Genomic DNA, 9,340 nt, shown 5'->3' on the forward strand with positions numbered 1-9,340 from the left:
CATGCAATCTAAGCAGGAGCTGTGGTGGGAAGGGTTTACAGCCGCTGTTGCAAGTACTGCTTGTGCTTTTGCATTCTTAGTCAATTCTGCCTGCTGAGTCAATTAGATCCTTCGCAGAAAGAAACCCTCTGGCTCTCCTGAAAATAGATCATGTACACTAGCAGCTTTCCATGGCCATAATGATGATTTTGAGCTTAATAATCAGATTTCCTTAGGCTTTAGAAAAGTATTTCTAGACAGAAGTGAGAAGAATCCTGGGTTGAGTAACTACACATAGGATAAACAGCCATTTCCAATCAATGAAGTTAAGTTGAATGGTTTCTCATAGAGCACATGTACTTATCAAGTTGCTTTCTCTCTGTCTGTGTGACCTGCCAAGTAAAACTAGTTCAGTTTGTGTAGGAAACATCTCTCCAAAGCCTGCATACTTCGGCATGCACTGTTCTGTAGTAATCTCTGATATCCAGATTGCAGCTGGTGCCTAATTTCATTAAATTGGTGTTTAATTACTCAAAGGGGTAGTAGTGATACAGAGAGGATTGTTTCTTCTGTCTCATAATAGATTCTTTCCCAGTTTCCCAGTTTCTTCAGGAGATGCTTATTCCAATTTGCTCCTACCTTCTGTTTATCAGTTTAATACATTAAGTGGAATCTGCTAAATTGAATCAGAGAAATTTTGTAACCTAAAAAACCCTTCATTTTCCAAAGGGTTCACTGATGAACAAATATAAATATAAACTTTGAAACAGCTTCAACAAAATAGCTTGTCAGGTATGGAGAACAGAATTTTTAAACTTGTGTATGACAAACATGATAGAATCACAGAATAATGGGATGGAAAATGCTTTCAAGATCATCAAGTCCAATCATCAACCTTACCTGTAGAGTCCCTAACTTTATTAAAGTTACATATATTTGTAAGCTTGTTTCATCTATTATCTCTTTTGTTAGTATCTTTTCAAATTAGTATGTATTTAAAAAAAAAAGTCCAAAATTCAAACCCAAAACATCGACTATATATGAAAGAGTTGATGTTGATTTCTTGAGTGAATCTCCAGAATACTAAGGTGATTTAACTAAGCATTATCTTACAGAAACACCAGCTTAGAACATTGATACATTTGAGCCTCTGCAGGAAAAATAAATAAATTTTCACTTTTTTTTTTCTTCCCAATTGAAGCCTCACAATTGAAAAATTAAAAAAAAAATATATATATATATATTTTAAAAGCTGCAAAAAAAACTAAGATGCTTGCAAAATAATTTTCTACAAGATCTGAGCTCCTTTCTCCTAAGCATATAAACAAAGAAAGAATTTGGCATTCTTGAGATGCATGAAATCCCAGGAATGAACAAATGAATTATGTTAACAACTATGTCAAAAAATGATGGGATAGCATTATGACTTGACTGGACTCCTGAGGTTGAGTTGAGCATTAACCTCATTAAATATAAGTCAAGGAAATTAAATCAGGCTATTGCTTCTTCATTATTTTTATTTTTTCCCTGGATAATCTACACAGCTGTGAGCAAAAATATAACAGGAATCAAATATTATTTGTGTTTGAGTATGCTATTCGGACTCCACGCAATTCCAAAGAGGTCCAAAGAAATTCCAACATAGAATTTAAAAAAAAAAGCTTCTTCAATCTTAGTAAAGAAAATACAGTAACAGTATGGGGCAACGTGAAAATGTTTATATTCATGCTTATTTATTTTTCACAAATTGAAGCTAGTATGAGTTGGTCATATTTGAACTGAAGTTAATAGGAAAAGGTTTATAGCTTGAAACACATTTATGGAACTGAAGGAATTTTTGTGCCTGAACCTGAAAATGAAAAGTGACTCACAGATTTAACATTTTTAGTGGTTTTCATCACTCACGCAATGACTTTAAAAGTGTCTTCAAGGTGAAAAAAAAAATAAAAAAATAAAAAAAAACAACTTATCTGTGCTATGTTTCAATGTATCCATGCATAAGTTTTGCAAAAACAAGGCTGAATATCACACAAGTTTTGTGTTTCTATTGCTCTCTCTTTTTATGATTTAAAAATATAAAAAATAAAGTGGTTATTTATGTGCATTAAACATATTATGTATTTTAAATGTGGACCAAGACAATTCCTCTTCACTAAGCGAGGCACAGTAAGCCAAGAGGTTGGACACCCATGGTTTGTATTATGCACACACAGGATAATTTACATGCTTCTAATGTTAGAAGAACAGAAAATAAAACCTGATATGGTGGCCTGCAGAATTTAGCCTCAAAGAGCTCAGAGGGAAAAAAAGAAAGAGGGAAAAAAAGGAATGCTTCTTCACATATATGATATTTTCAAGTTACTATTGTGCTTAATCAAAAGTAATTTCTACTTTACTTCCTGGAAAATTTCATTTTCTGAAAGAAATGATAGACAATCAAGAATTATTAGATTCCTATAATTTTTATCCATTAACATCAGAAAAAAAGGTTGCATATGTTTCTCCATATTTTAAAATATTTTGAACAGATTATCCATTTTTAATCCATTACAAGAGGAGTAAGAACAATTCTAAATCTCTGAGAGTTGTATCTTATATGTGCAGATATTGCAGATACCACATTATAAAACTATGTTGTCTCTTTTTTGTTGTTGTTTTGTAGTATTTGACAGCATTTTCAGTAAGTTTATGTAGTGGGCAGACAAATTATTTTTCATTAGCAGACAAAAAGGTTACTAGAAATATATTATAGATTATACATGACTTACATGTATAATCTATTATCCATACATTTCATTTTGATCCAGTGCCTATATGATACACTCACTTCTTTTTCATATTGGGAAAGAGTCCAAGAGCGGAACATGTATCAACAAGCACAACAGTGAGATATATATTGCTAAAATATGATTGAGTTCAGCATGGTAAGTTATTCTTTAAATGCTGTTGTGCATTTTTATTGCCTAGTTAACCAACATTCATTTTACTGCTTAAGGATATAAATATAACTCAGCATGTTTTAGCTAGAATTTCAGTTAGAAAAAAATACTGCTTCTCAGTAGTTGTGATATTTCTCATAGGAAAAAAAAATTACCAACATATAAACTCACATTGTCTTTTTGTGATTATTTAAAGAGATTTTCAGCAGTACTACTATGCAACCCAAAGGAAGAAAAAATATTCAAAGATAAGGTGCATGATCTGAATGTCATGTATAATTTTATGGATATAAAATTATATGTAATTAAAAATATTTCATTTAAGATGGTCTTGTCTAAAACTACCAGTGTGCATGTGACAGCAGAGGTATCAAAGACCATTTATACCTTCATAGAGTATTAGGGAGATCATGTAGAACTTAAAAAGTCTAGGTATTTGAAATACATTTCAACCATAATTGTTAAACATAGTGCATATTAAACATTCCTTTAAAAAGCAGTTTCTATCTAATAAAAGTTTCCTGAAAGTAGCAGGTAACTAACTCAGACTGCAAAATGAGGTTTTAAGAACTGGAGAATGATGAAAAAGAAAAGACTATTATCAGTACTGTTAAAAATGTGAAAGTCTAAACATAAGGAAATGATAAAAATACCTCTTCTATGAAACAGCCACACTACCATGCATGGAAATGTTTCTAATAGAGTGAAACAAATTGTATTTAACTTATTTCAACTGGACTGAGAGCCAATACCAGTAATAAGACTAATAGTAAAGCTAGCATAAAATATTCTTACTATGGATGGAAAAGTAATCACCACATGCAGAGTGTATTAAGTAGCAACAGTAATATATCATAAATTCAGTATTTAAAAACCATTGATTCTGGTGACTAATAAAACGATAAGTTCTCAAGATCAAGTTTTGAATGTAGTTTGAAAGAAATAGTGTAACAACACTTACACCATTTTTAACACCTCCCACTGTGACCTTCAGCAAGTGTTTACACCAGGAACAGTACAGTCACCTAAGCTATCATTCATAAGCTTCACATCCTGTTTGATTGAATCTTCAAGACCTGATCACATCAGACTAGCTATCTGATTTCTAACCTTCTGTAGCTATTAGAATACAAATCAAAATTGGTCAGATTTTTAGGCATAGAATCTCAAAGCAAGAGAGAATAGACATAAAAGGATTTGGAAACAGTTCCAGATCCTCTGTATCTCTGAAAGACAGCCCCTCCTCCAAGGTTTTCTCTCAACTTAACTACCACATGAAGTAGTTCCTGCTTGGTGAGACTTTACCCAATCACTTTGAATCTCTAGTAAAAAAAAATCTGCTATCTCCACCTCTCCATCTTCTTCATTATTGTTATCAAGACCATCTGTTCCCTATTTTTGCTGCCAGGTCCCTAGCATCTGTCTGTCTTTCCTTGCACCATCTCAGCTTTCTTCTTGACTCTTCTGCCAGTGTAGGTTAAACTCATCCCAGAAAAAGCTGAAGTTAATCTCCTTCTAAAAGTTTATTTGACCCTATGTGAAAGCTTACCTCGTGCTTCTTCAGGTCAAGCTGTTGAATTGTTTATACTAACATGGACATACTGAACAAACAGCTAAAATTGTTTATGTATGTCAATAAACCTGTTACTTAACTCCAATTAGGAAGTTATAAAACAGTAAATGTTGACTATTAGAGAATAAAATACAATACTGAGTAGCAGTTTAGTAATGAATGACTGTTATGGGTAGTCGGGGATAATTTGACACTAACTAGACCAAGAAGTTAGATTTTCAGGACATGCTGAAGATGCAAATTAGATAATAGAATTGCCTTCGACAAAGAAACAAGCCGTAAAAGAAATATCCCCACTGTTAAATTACATGTAAATGTATTTTTAAGCTTTTTTGAATTAAGGCTAAATTATAAAATAATATTAAGTTGTATATTTCATATTTTAAAATAATAGATCTTAAATAATAAATCTTTATCATAGAGTTTACATTCCTCTGACTTCTAGTGCCTTCTCAGACAGATATTCCCTCCTACAGATGTCCAACAATTTTTAGAATCTTTTCTTAGTGTACCCGAGTAAATTTCTTTCTGATGTTAATGCCTATACTAGGATTTTTGTTTGTTTGTTTGTCTTTTTAATGCTATTTACTTCTAAAATTTTCCGCTCATTCTTCTTTCTGCATTTATTGTAATTTAGATTTTGTATTCTCATACCTAATCCTCATTTCATGTCATGATTGCATAAAAAAATCCCTTCATCTTTTTTGAATTATTCTTTATTTACTCATTTATTAAATCATTAGATAAAATATTTGCTTCTCTTAATGTAAAAACTATATTACAGTACATCTGTTCCCTGAATTCTCAAAATTTCTTAGCTAATGTTTGGAGATGAACGTGTCACATCTGTAACTACATTTTCAGGAGTGCAAATTGTCTGTTTCCTTTGAATGGACAGCACTGTAATCACCTTGTTGATCTGTCAGCAGTGATATTCTTATTACATATGAATACAGTCGTAAGATCCTTACATGATGCAGAAAAGTAGTTAGATAACATTTAACTATATGACAATTATCCAGGTACTTTGCTGTACCAAAACTATTTTAACTTCCATTGCTAGTTCTTAAAATGTTAGGAATCCGTATCACTCATTCTGAACTCTTCCACTAAAAGCAATATTTTTAAAATTTATATTGTTGAAGCATTTGCTGAAACAGTGGTATAGTTAGATATATTTAGAAAGGTAAATTTGTAAATGTTATCCTAGTTTCAGTACTAGTTTCTGATAGGACAGTTGTAATTTCAAGGAGGTGTAGTATCTGTTCTAGTTGTCTGTACTTGAGCAAGAGTCCTCTCCAACGTGAGGTATTCTAAGATCTGTGATTTGTGAAAGAAAAAATGACTTGTTTCCTAAATATTGCTGAAAGTAACTTGCAATGATGAATTATTTCTTAACTTTTTTATTCCTTTTAAGAAGACGCAGCTGTTTAGGACACTTATAATGGTTTTATTTCCAGTCTTCTGCTTAATTATAATTTTTTTTATAAGAATACTTATGCTTTACATCATAATTTCTCAGAGATGTCACAGAGTATGTCTTTGTTCATTCAATTGCAACATTTCTCGATGCAGTTCCAACTCTAAAATTTGCATTAGCTGTAGTGCTGGATTTGATGCATTTAGTCAAAAGAATATAACAACAAGGGAAAATTATAAGCCTATCTGAAATAAATATATATATAAAATCATTTTTGTATGAATGTTTATACTAATATTTACACATCTCTTATGAGTCCTGAAAACATTGTTAAAAATGGTAGGCAATCAGAAAAAAAAAATTAGGAATTATTTTCAGTATTACAGGAGGAGGCTTTCTTTTCTTTTTAAAGAGAACTGTGTTTTGCAGCATTACAATTCCAACTGTTCATTATTGAAAATAAATTATTTCCATTGCAATGCAAAAAATGTAAATTAATGGATAACTTTATTGTTAAATGAGAAGATGGGGGGGGGGTTAACTTACTGATTTCAGCTGCTTGTTGCTGATGCAAAACTATAACTATTTTCTGCTCCTGAGAAGTAAATTGTGAGGCAGGTGTCCCACTGTAATACGTAAAGTTTGTCCATGATGAGCTTTGTGTTAAAGTTGACAATTATTTTTCAAACAAAATTTCTAAATAACTACAGATGTTTTTTTGAATGGAAAGAAAACAACAACAAAACAAAACAAAAAAAAAAGTTTTTAAAACTGCATTAATTCTGCCACTCTCAGAAGCAGGTAGATGTTGCCCAATGTAGTCACTCTTTAGTATTTCAACTGTAGGCTCTTCTATATTTATGCTGTAATGTAAAAGAAATGTTAGCACATGTAGTTAAAGAAACAGTTAATTCAGCTGGCCTGCTAACAGATTGCTTAGTCTGACAGTTAAGCATTTAGTGTCTGCCTTGTAAATCAAGCTGAATCAAGCTGAAATACACTGAGTGTTTGAGTGGATAGAAAGGAAAAAAATGTCTATAGTTTTTTCTACTGAAAACTTTATGTATGTATGTATGTATTTATTTATTTACTTGCTATTACTTTACAAAATGGGTAGTATGTTCTGAGTTTTTTTCACCTGACCTCTGATTCTAAACTTCTTCTTCTTAAACTACTTCTAAAAAGGATTAACACTTTTGTATTTCCACATATTGACATGTAAGCTTCTTGCCTGTACTGTACTTCATTTCTGAATTTCTCCACATTTTTATACAATACAATGACAAAAATTACTATGTGAGAAATGCAGATTAAGAACTGGGAACATTGTGCAAACTAAGAGAAAAACTGCAAGTGATATATAAGCTCTGTTTTCACGCTAATCCACTTCTATTGTGTATTTAATGAGCAATTTTATTACATTTAACAAAAAGTGTTCTGCATTTCTGAAATGAATAACCTGTGAGGTTGAATGAAAAACAGATCTCCTTTATGAGTGTACATGATTTTAGCTGAGAAAAATGAGGCTTGGGAGATATTTGTCTGTAATACTAAGAGCAGTGTTTCAATTCAGAAATATTAGAAAGAAAATAAGCTTTACATGGGTCTGTCTGTCATCTTACAGTGTAGCTCAAAATTTTGATAGCTGTGAATAGCTGCAGCTTATTATTTCCAAGTTGAGCTCAATAGCACGTCAGAATATTAAAAAAAAAAAAAAAAAAAAAAAAAAAAAAAAACAGAAAGAAAAGCATAAAATAGGTTGAAGATATAGAGAAGCAGAAATTACTTTAACTGAAAAGTTAATTGCTAAAAGATTTGCTCTGTACAGCATACTGGTAGTTAGAAAGTCTGAATGATAGGAGATTTCATTTCACAGTGCAAAAACCCAGCATGCCATAGTAAAGTGTTTATTCTTCTCATGTTTGGGAAACATATAATTTGATATTTGGTTTTATTCCAGAATAAAACGAAATATACTTCTTTCCTCTTCCCTTTCCCTTAACCAATAATGAGGTTAAAAAAAATATATATATATATGTAATTGATAGTGATGTGGATGGTTAGATTCCATGGGCACATGTTGTAGTCCTCTACTGCCACCTTACCTCTGCTCCTTGAAACACATTGGACACAGGACAAAAGTCAGCTGTGGCATATCATTCGTGGTGACTTCAGGAGAAATCTTATGTTGTCTTTTACAGAGTGTTGGTACTTCTTGAGACCTATGTTTCTTTTTCAACATGTCCTATCAGAAACTCCTTATTTCTTCCAGCCCTTGGAAATGATCTTAATGAACCACTATCAACAAATAGGGGAGATACCAGCAAAACAAAAATAGCCCAGAATCTGCAGCAAATCTGGAACCTTGTGAGTATGCTTCTGGTACTGCAAAACTACCACATCTTAGATTATCAACGAGTTAAAGAAATGGGAAGAAAGTAGACACTGTTGGGGAAAGTGTTTGTAGGAATCTGGGAATGGACAATATACTATGATTATTGATACTGATATATTATGATATATGATTAAAGTTCATTTTTGGTCAAAATATATATTTAACATTGAGGTTTATGGAAGATAATTTTACAGAATAATCAAGAAGACAAAACTTAATTACCAATGTGGCACCAAAAAATGGATGAGGCATAAAGGCAGCAGTTAACTCCTGTGTCACTGTCTCCTATGCTTTGCTTTGTGCCATGAAGGCAGAACTCCACACTCACTACAGTAACTAAAATCATACTAAGATAAGTGTTTAAGAAGGGCATTGTGAATAAGTAAATTGTGTTTTTCTATTGATTCCACTGTTAGAAGATGGTAGATTAGGTGAGATGATGCCTGTCTTTAGAATCTCACTGTAATTTCTGGAGGGTCTAGGAAAACAGAACTATTTTATTCAAATTATTTTGTAAGTAGATTGATTAATTTCCCCATGTTATTTCCCCAAGGAAATAACAAATGCATGTCAATATGGAAAATACAAGTAGGAGGAAAGAATGCAAAAACTTTGTGTTGATAAACCAACAATCTTCCAAGGATATAAAAATACATATTATCATTATTTTTAGGTTCTCCTGAAGAATTTTGCTGCATTTAGTAATGAGTGTTATTCACTAATCTGATATGGAATTTGTGTGACCTAGAGAATTTAACCTAACTGTAAAAACAAAAATGCAGAACTTATGTAAAACCTATTTTTACATTCTTATTATGTTCTATTAATTTTTCTTTTACAGCATACATGGAAAAGGAAAAGACAACATTTGCATGTTTGTACATTAATATTAATCTTGGCAACAAGTGGTTTGCAATACTTCAGTGTTAGAAAATAATTTTCTATCTCAGACTAAAAGGAATGTAAGAGCTGTATTGTACCATCTATACACCGGCTTTGATTCATACATATATTTATACCCGGGATCATTTTGT

This window comes from Lagopus leucura, unplaced genomic scaffold, assembly GCF_019238085.1.
Source record: "Lagopus leucura isolate 7727_CA_CO unplaced genomic scaffold, USGS_WTPT01 Super-Scaffold_100159, whole genome shotgun sequence".
NCBI lineage: Eukaryota > Metazoa > Chordata > Aves > Galliformes > Phasianidae > Lagopus > Lagopus leucura.